The sequence below is a fragment of the Cricetulus griseus genome, chromosome 3 (genome assembly GCF_003668045.3).
Source record: "Cricetulus griseus strain 17A/GY chromosome 3, alternate assembly CriGri-PICRH-1.0, whole genome shotgun sequence".
Taxonomy (NCBI): domain Eukaryota; kingdom Metazoa; phylum Chordata; class Mammalia; order Rodentia; family Cricetidae; genus Cricetulus; species Cricetulus griseus.
The window spans coordinates 268970929-268980393 of NC_048596.1; positions in this window are offsets into that span (position 1 = coordinate 268970929).

Sequence of the window (9465 nt, forward strand, 5' to 3'; positions counted from 1 at the left end):
ACCTTGTTGCTCTGCCTCCTAATACACAGCTTTTATCTCATTGTCCAAGTGCATCTTCCCGGAAGCCGAAGGAAGAGGGAAGGGCAATGGAGGTTGTACATTATTCTGTTCCCATCTATTGGCAGAATTTAGTCACATGGACAAACCTGGCTGAAAAAGAGGCAAAGAAATGTAGTATGAATTTGGGGGTAACCATTGACACACCTAAAATTTTAGAATTCAGTTACTAAAATCGAGAGGGGAAGATGACCAAGGGGTTGTGGGAGAATCCACCTGCCACAGGGGTGTCTGCAGGAGCCCTCTCCAGCCCTTCACTGTGGCCAGCAATGGCCCAGTCCAGGAGGTCTGACTTGCTTGGGAGTTTGTGGCCACCAGGAAGGAGGCGAACGCTATTCTCCAGCGCGATGGGTCTCTGCCTGAGGAAGAGGTGACCGAGACCCTCCGTTCTTTCCTCCTCCCTCCTCCCCACCCCTACTCCACATCTTCTTATCCCCATTCTCCTCCACAAAAGCTTCACACATCTTTTTTTCTTGGACAAACAAGATGGCTCAATGGGTAGAGATGTTTGTCACCAAGCCTGACGACCTAAGTCCTTACAGCCCTTACACAGTGGGAGGAGAAAACTGACTCCACCAAGGGCCCTTCTGATCTCCACGCCTGTTCTGTGGTATGAGCATATGCAAGCAGGAGCCATACACATATCAATAAATACATAAGTAAATGGAACGTCTTAGTTGGGGTTCTATTGCTGTGAAAAGAAAGACACCATAACCACAGCAACTCATAAAGGAAAACATTTAATTGGGGCGGCCTATAGTTCCAGAGGTTTGGTCCATTATCATCAGGGTGGGACATGGTGGCGTGCAGCCAGACATGGCGCTGTAGAAGGAGCTGGGAGTTCTACAACCTGATTGGTGGGCAGAAGGAAGTGACTGAGACACACTGGCTAGGCTTGAGCATCTGAAACCTCAGAGGCCACCCCCAGTGACACACTTCCTCTAACAAAGCCATACCTCGTAATAGTGCCACTCCCTATGGGCCTGTGGGGGGCATTTTCTTTCAAACTACCTCATGAAACAAATTAAAGATGTGTTTTCTTAGCGGCCTTGACAGCAAATGCAGGTAGTGGCAGAGGTGGTAACGACAGTGTGTGTGTGTGTGTGTGTGTGTGTGTGACATATATGTCTACCTATACAATGAGCAGGTTACAGACACAGCCCAGTAGGAAAGGTCCAGCTGCTGGCAGAGACCCTGAGCAGAAGGCTCACCTCTGCCGCTACCTTCCACTGGGGACGGAGGCACATTCAGAGAGCTGCTGCAGTCGCCAGTCTGCATCCGCTCTTAACTCTCAGACATCTGCATAGAGCTGCTACCTATCAGAGACAGCTCTTCACCCCAGACTATCTCTTTGAGGCCTTCACAGGACGCTGCAATGGCCAGAGTCCAACCGCCACCTGCAGCCGCAGGGCAGTAGCAAGTGCCTGGGCTCCAGACTACTGAAAGAGCACACACATCTCCCTCAGGTTAAAGTATTAAGGATGAGCAAGGAAGCCCTCTCACCCTTGCTGTGACCCATGGTCACATGGTCCTTGATGTTTCACTCACAAAGAGTCCAGATTTGTTGGCACTACAGCTGGCTTGGCTTCCTTCCATGCAAACACCCACTGCTTTCATTATGTCTTGCTGCCCACTCTAAAACCATAATCAATTACCACCTCTAACCCTTTCTGTGGGCTGGGAGTTTTGGAGAGACTCAGTCCAATGGTTTTGGCTGCAGTCCCACGGAGGCCACAGTCAGACAGCACAGGGCTGAGCACCTGCCTCCACGGGAGTGCTTCCTCAGGCCACTGCTGGCCCCAGCTCCTGTTCTGCCCACACCAGTGCCTCCTCAGGGCTGCCTGGGTCTTTTCCCAATATGACAACTCATCCTGCCAGCACCAGTGACTCAAGAAGGGAAAGGCAACATTGTAGTGCACTTCCTGGCCCAGCCTCATGGGTCACTCCTCGTCACCTCTGCTGTAATGTGTTGGCCACACAGACCAGCCCCAAGTTACCCCAAGAGAGGATGCCACTGGGTGTGGGCACAGCAGCAAGGACCAGTGACCATCCATTCAAAAATCTGCTTTTAGAAATTAATTAATCCTCTCTTTCTTTTTTCTTTTGGTTTTCCTAGGCAGGATTTCTCCGTGGCTTTGGAGGCTGTCCTGGAACTAGCTCTCATAGACCAGGTTGGTCTCGAACTCACAGAGATCCGCCTGCCTCTGCCTCTGCCTCCTGAGTGCTGGGATTAAAGGCGTGCGCCGCCGCCGCCGCCACCACCACCACTGCCTAGCTAGAAATTAATTCTTAGACTAGTCAAGGATGTGCACAAAGAATTAGCTAACAGAAGAAGATCACCAAGATCACCACTACATCATTTTTAGAAGACAAATAAGACAGAAAGAGATGCTAATGATGACAATCGGGATGGATAAGACAGGAAATGACCATAAAATAGAACTGTGTGTGGTTGTCACAAAATAATTTTTCTAACATGTGAGGTCACATGGCATTCCCAGCATCCCTCGCTCTGGGAGGATGCGGCCAGTGGATCTTGAGTTTTAGTCTACTTTGGCTACATAGTGAGATCTTGTCTCAAAAAACATATGTTTTGTCTTAGAAAAATGCAGCCATATGACGTGGTTTAGACGGTGTGGCACCTGTGGCTGGACCCTGGTGCTGAGAGGATCCTCCTAGGAAGGGTTAGGAAATGGGTGGGAAAACATGTTTCTGGGTTTGGTGGCAAATGAGCAGGTGTCCAGACTCTGCCTCTTGCCCTATGGGGAGGGGCTTTCTCAGCTCACTGGTCTTTCTGTATCAGCTGAAAGTGGGCAGCAGTATGTGTGGCTGGTTCCTAGCTGTGACTACATGCATGCTCTGCTCATGTTTCTGGGAGCTTCTGTTATCTACTGTGGGAGGAATGTGTCTGGGATGCTGTGGTCCAGGGAGCAGGAGGAGCCACCTGAAGAGCAGCAGTCAAGCCAACAAGCAGCATGGGGCCTGGTGCTCCAAGATCAGCCCCATGCTGGCCAAGCCACAGTACAGGAGTCAGGCGTAAACATTTCCGGGGATGCCTCCCAGGCCCAGGTGGTGGTTACTGAATGAGGGCATTTGTTATTTCTGGGCAGGAGTATTCTATTTCCCTCATTCACTTTTGTTTTCAAGCTCTGGGGAAGTTCATACAGAAGAGAAAGGGTGTGGGAGTTGAGGAGACAGAGCTCACATGGATAAAGCGCTTGACTCATGAGCGTCAGGCTCTGTGTTTGAATCCCTGGAACCCATTTAAGGTTGGTGGGCTGCAGTTTACATCTATGATCCTAGCGCTCCTATGGCAAGATGAGAGGCAGAGGTGAGAATCCCAGGAAGATCAAGAGCCAGCTGGCCTGATGTATGCAGCTATAAACATGCATCAGACCACATCCCAAGCGGGTTAGGTGAGGACCAACAAACACTCAAGGTTTCCCTTCTACCTCCACTTATGCTCTGTGACGGACATGTGCCCCCCAAACATGCACACACATGTTCTATACACATATATACAAACAGAAAGAAAGAAAACTTGGCCAGGTTTGATGGCAAGAGGCTAATGTAGGAGGATGGAGAGTTTGAGGCCAGCCTAGGCTACATGAGATGCCATTTCAAACAGATAGATGGATAAATAGTTGATTGACAGGTACATGATAGATGGTTAGAACAGACAGACAGACAGATAGATAAATAGATAGATAGATAGATAGATAGATAGATAGATAGATAGATGCTAGGTAGATGGGTAGATAGACAGACAGACAGAAGATATATTGAAAACAAACCCTTGTCCTATCCATTCTCAGCCTCATACAGACATTCTGTAATGTAGCAATAACCACAAGAGATTGGATAGCCTGTCTTTTCTCTGGAGTCTTTTGTAAACAGTCATCTACACTGGAGCCTGTTCTCAGTGGCCAGCATTTACAGTGACTGTCACAACATCCCACCGAGTGAATATAATATATAATTCAGTCTGCTTGTGGGACTCCCACTCTTGGAAACCTAAATTATTCCTCGGTTGTCATGCCTAAGGGTACCTTGAGGGTGGAAGTAAGACTCTACAAAAGCAGAGAGAAGAGCCCAAATCTTCAAGAGGCTTATCACAAGCCTGCTCATGTTAAAGAAAAAGACCCTGTACCAACCAAGCCTTTAAGTTTTCAATCTCTGCTTCTAACAACTCATTGACTTATTCATTTCTCAGGACACTGTATCAGGACACTATACCAGGGCACACTGCTTCGGGACACACATTGCATCAGGACACACTGCAGCGGTCGGTACACACTGCATCAGGACACACACTGTATCAAGACACTGCATCAGGACCTGTATCATCACACAGATCTATAAAATTCCTACAGATGGGCGATGGTTTGGCTGTGGTTGGGATGTGCTCCTGAGCTTCATGTGCTGAGATCTGATTGTCATTGTGTGGTATTATTAAGAGTGGAAAGGAGCCTGGGGACATAGCTCAGTTGGTAAAGTGCTTCCCCTGTGAGAACCAAGACCTGAGTTTGATCCCCTGAGCCCAAGTAAAAAAGCCATAGTGGTGGCAGGGATTTATAATCCCAGTGTTGGGGAGGCAGAGACAGGTGGATCACTGGCTCAGTGTCAACCAGCCTTACCTACTTACTCAGCAAGGTCCAGGCAAGTGAGAGATCTTTCCCAAAATAATAATAATAATAATAATGTAGACAGGTCCTGAGCAATGGCACATGAATTTGACCTCTGGCCTCCTAAGCATGTGCACACGTATGTACATACACACATACATACATCCACATAAATATGCACACAGTGGGTGGAAACTCAATCCAACCCTAGTGGCTGGAGGTGTGGCCTTTGAGAAGTGATGCTCATTCTGGAAATTCATCAGAGTGGACTTCTCCCCCCCCCCCCATAATCTTGGTAGTTTCTAAGAAGAAAGACAGGGACAGAATACACACACACACACACACACACACACACACACACACACACACACACACACACACACACACACGCGCGCGCGCGCACGCGCGCGCGCGACCCCGATCTGCTTCCTGCCTCTACTGTGATATCCCAGCCACCTCAGAACTCTCCTAGCAAGAAAGCCACCTCCGAGACCTTGAACCAGAACCCCGAACCCCTTTTCTGAACCTCATTTCTTCCTAGCTTTCCAAATCTGTGACATTGTTACCAACAGATGGCATCAAAGGGAATGCCATTCTTTTGGGATATGCTCAGAGGTACAATAGATGTAGAAGAAATAACACAGGCCAAGCTGGACACCTAGGGAAGCTGGCACTATTAGGGACTCAGAAGTCACACTCAGAGTGTGAGACACCTGCTCTTAGTTTAGTCAGAGGAGAGGTGGAGGAGGGCAGAGGCCCTCTGTCAGGGGCCAGACCTAAGTGATTTGTGTCATGAGGAACCATTAGCATAGTTATCTCAGCAGAGTGACCCGGGTCTCCGTCACTCTCCCCTCCCCTTCTCTCATCTGTTTCCTCTACCCAGCTCTATCTCTGAACCCTCCCCCATTTCAGCAGATGGTGTCCTGGGTCCCCTGCCCAGGGCCAGGTATCTCCCCAGTGACCCTAGACAGACTGTTCAGCTTGAGGAAGGAGCTGGAAATCTGCCCCTGTGCAGGGCAGGCGAGTCCAGCCCTGCTGGTGCTCTGTGAAAGGCTATTTCTGTCCTCCCTGTGTTCACATGGAGACATGCCATTCCTGTCCATAAATGCCCCTTTGTGCTAGGAGGTTCTTATCCACTCGGGAGATGCCCAGCAACAGGCCTGCTGGGCCAGGCTCCCTGCCAGCCGACGCCATCTGAGCCAAGGACAGGAAACGTGGTCTTCAGGGAGCCGCCCAGAGGCAGCGGGCTCTGCAGAGCACAGGCAACACCCACAGGTTGGATGGGCAGTGTGTCACATGCAGGCCTGCTCTGTACGTTCCTGAGCTGCAGGCGTACACCTGGCTTCCTCTCTGGGAACTCTTTCTTAAGGCCTGAGGCTCCAAAGCCTCTGCATTCACTTCTTCTGAGCTTGTCAACTCCCAAGTCTTCTGTGAGCCTTGGGGTGAGGGAAAGAAATGAAGGAGACAGGAACTACTGAGCTACGAGCATTCAGACTCTAGTTAGCAGGCCACTTGGGATACTAAGGTCATGGGGCAAAGGGCACACTGAAGGTCAAGCTCCCTGCTCCTCACCAGGCAGCCATGTTCTCAATCCATACAGTATTCTAGGATGGCTCCCCTGCCCATGACCAAGCAGGCACTGCCTATTGACTAGGCTCAGCCTGAGACTTAACACCACCACAGACTTGTCCCAGTTACACCAACTTGTGTTCAAGGGTCCAGCCAACCTGTGCAGCTTAGGATGGGGGCCTCTCTGTAGGCGTTTCCCCTTCTCAAATCCAATGCATAAGGGAATCAAAGATGGCACTTGAGAGCTATTCTTCTACCACAGGCTACACCCCTGAATCCTGACTGTCCACCACAGGGGGACACCCTGCCTCCTGTAAAGCATCAGACGGGGATGGTCTGCAGCACAGAGCTGCCCACAGCCATAGAGACGGCCCTTCCCCCACTCAGGCCCTGGGCCTGCCTCCACTTTGGGACAGCTCAGGCCTTGCACCTGCTCAAAGCGGCTGCTCCAACACGGACTGACTCTAACTGCTGGGCTGGGCCTGGTGTGCTGCCCTCGCCCCTGGTGGTAGCGGGGTCTTCTGCTTCTGATGTTTGTCTGAGTTTAAAAGCCACAAACCAAATCAAGGGCAGGTGAAGAAAGACACACCCTGCAGGCAAAGGGCTGATGGCGTTCCCCTGGTACATAAAACGCACAGCTGGCCCCTAACTTGTCCTTGCCACAGCCAGGGTCGGAGGGTGGCAGTAGGGGTCCACGGCATTGGAGCATAAAACTGGACATCCTCAGGGCTGAAGTGGGTTTCAGGTCCTCAGGGGAAAACAGAAAGAACTGTGAGATAGATCCAGGCAACTGAATGTGGTGGTCGGGGATGCCCAGAACAGAGCGAAGGCACTGATCTCAGTCTTGGTCTCAAGTCTTAGTTTCCCCCTTCTATAGGCAAAACCATCCCAAGCAAAGGACATAGCCTGGATTTGCCCTTGTGTCCCTCCCAACCCCTCTCTGGTGGGGGACACAGGCCAGGCCCGATCTCTCACCTCTCATCCATTCCTCAGCGGGAAGTACTGCTTCCTTTAACTCTCTGGCGGGTGGGGGTCATTATAGTATGGACACTCCACAGCTGCAGCCAGGCAAGAACATACCCCTTCATCCTCCTGTATCATCTGAGGAAGGGGTCGCACTGATACAGGGTTGATGGGGAAATAGGTGCGTTTGGGGGAACGCCATGTGCAGAGAGGCAAGCCCAGGCACCCAGGCTTTTCCAGGAATGTTATTGTGGACAGCTGGCTAAGGGCTCCCTACTGTGAGTCCCCAGTGACTGGGTCATCCCTGAGCACTTAGACCCTGTGTACTAAGGAGACACGACCGCCTCATGGAGCAGCTGGGCCCCCAGCCTGGCTAGCTCCCAGACAGGCTGAATCCAATGGCTAAAGCCCAGCTCCATCTGTGCCATCAGAAGAGAAGCAGCGGTGCAGGGAGAGATGATCTGCCTGCAGGTGTTCTTTGCCAAGCCACAGGTCACCTACCCCCGCCGGCCTGCCGCCCTCACTCCCACACTCTCTGACCAGCGGCTCAGAGAGTACAGTGACCTGAGTACAGTCCATGTCAGGGCCAAGAATAAGATAGGGCCAGGCAGCCCCTATCATTAGTGGTTTGCTGATCACAGCCTGGGCCAAGGGACACCTGGCACCGTGCCTAGGGGATGGATGGAGGATGTGGCCAGGCCATGCCCCAGGCGGACACCAGAAGGCAGACAGTCAGCATCTGAACTCTCAGGTGCCTTTCCTTCCAGGCTGTGGCCAGACACCGGTCAGGATGGGGCACATGACACTTGCACAAACACACAAATACTGTGATTTTAGGCCCATACCCAGGTACAGGGAGGTCCCCGGGGAACAGGTGTGCATGGCTGTCAGGTGACAGCCAGTCACTGGAGACTGGGCAGAAGCACAATGGCCCTCAGGTTGTAAGGTCTCAAAGGAACAAAAGGAAGGAAGAGCAAAGGCAGGGCGTATCTGAGGCATGGGAAGCCTTTCCCACCAAAGGGTTTTGACTTGTCTTTTTGTTTTGGTTTGTTTGTTTTTTAAGACAAGAGCTCATGTATCCCAGACTGGCCTTTATAATCCTCCTGCCTACACCTTCCGGGTACTGGGATTACAGGCATGTGCTACTGGTTTTTGCCACTACTGGTTTTAATGATGCTAGTGTCCAGCCCACAGTCTCATGCTAAGAGAGTAAATACTACCATCCCCACCAAGTGTTTAGATTTTAAAACTATAGTTGAGTTTAGCCAGTGAGTGTCAGAAAAAAGACTAAATTACAGCAATCTCAAAACAAAAAAAAATTTGTTTTTCGTACAGTAAGAAGTCTGGAGAGGGGAAGCTGGGCAGAGCTTGTGCTCCAGTTACTGGAAACACAGGCTGCTTCCTTTTTTGTTTTGTTTTTTTGAGACAGGGTTTCTCTGTGTAGCCTTGGCTGTCCTGGCACTCACTCTATAAACCAGGCTGTCCTCGAACTCACAGAGATCCTCCTGCCTCTGCCTCCTGAGTGCTGAGATTAAAGGTGTGCGCCACCACCATCTTTGGCTCTGCTAGCCAAGGTTCCCATGATCAAGATATTCTCAAGGTACAACGTGGCTGTTATTACATTCATTTCCCAGGCAGCAGGAAGGAAGAATTCATGAATGAAGCTAAACTCAGGAGTGTGGGGCTGAGGACCAAGCACTACTCCCCTGCCTCTGTGCCCTGACAGCCTTAGCAGGGCCGGGAATAGTGCCACTAGGGCATGCCACACCAGTTCTTGACCTAATCTCTCCCTCTGCGAGATGGAATGATACTCCTGCCTCAAGGCCCCTTGGGGATAGGAGCGTGGGGGTGCTTCCCAGGTCTTTCTGCTGTGAAGACATGATCTGTCCCACCGATGTCTAACCACTTAAGGTCTTCACTGTGCCCTCATTAGTCAAGTCACACCTCTGTGCTGCATGGGGGTCTAGAACACAGTAGTTCACCCAGGTTCCTAGGACACGTGGATAGAGGGAAGGCCGCAACCTTTCCTGAAGGGCCTCTGTGGCATAGTGCAGTGGCTTGTAAGGCCTGTGTGTGGGATACCCATCTCTCCCAAAGCTAGCGTGGTTGCATCTTAGTCTCTGAACCACCAAGGATAACAGCCACCTTATATCCATATTGAAGTATTCACTGTGACAATACCTGTGCCTAGGGTCTCAGGTGCCAGCAACCGTTATGTTGAGATGGGATTTCTCACTGGCCTAGAGCTCCC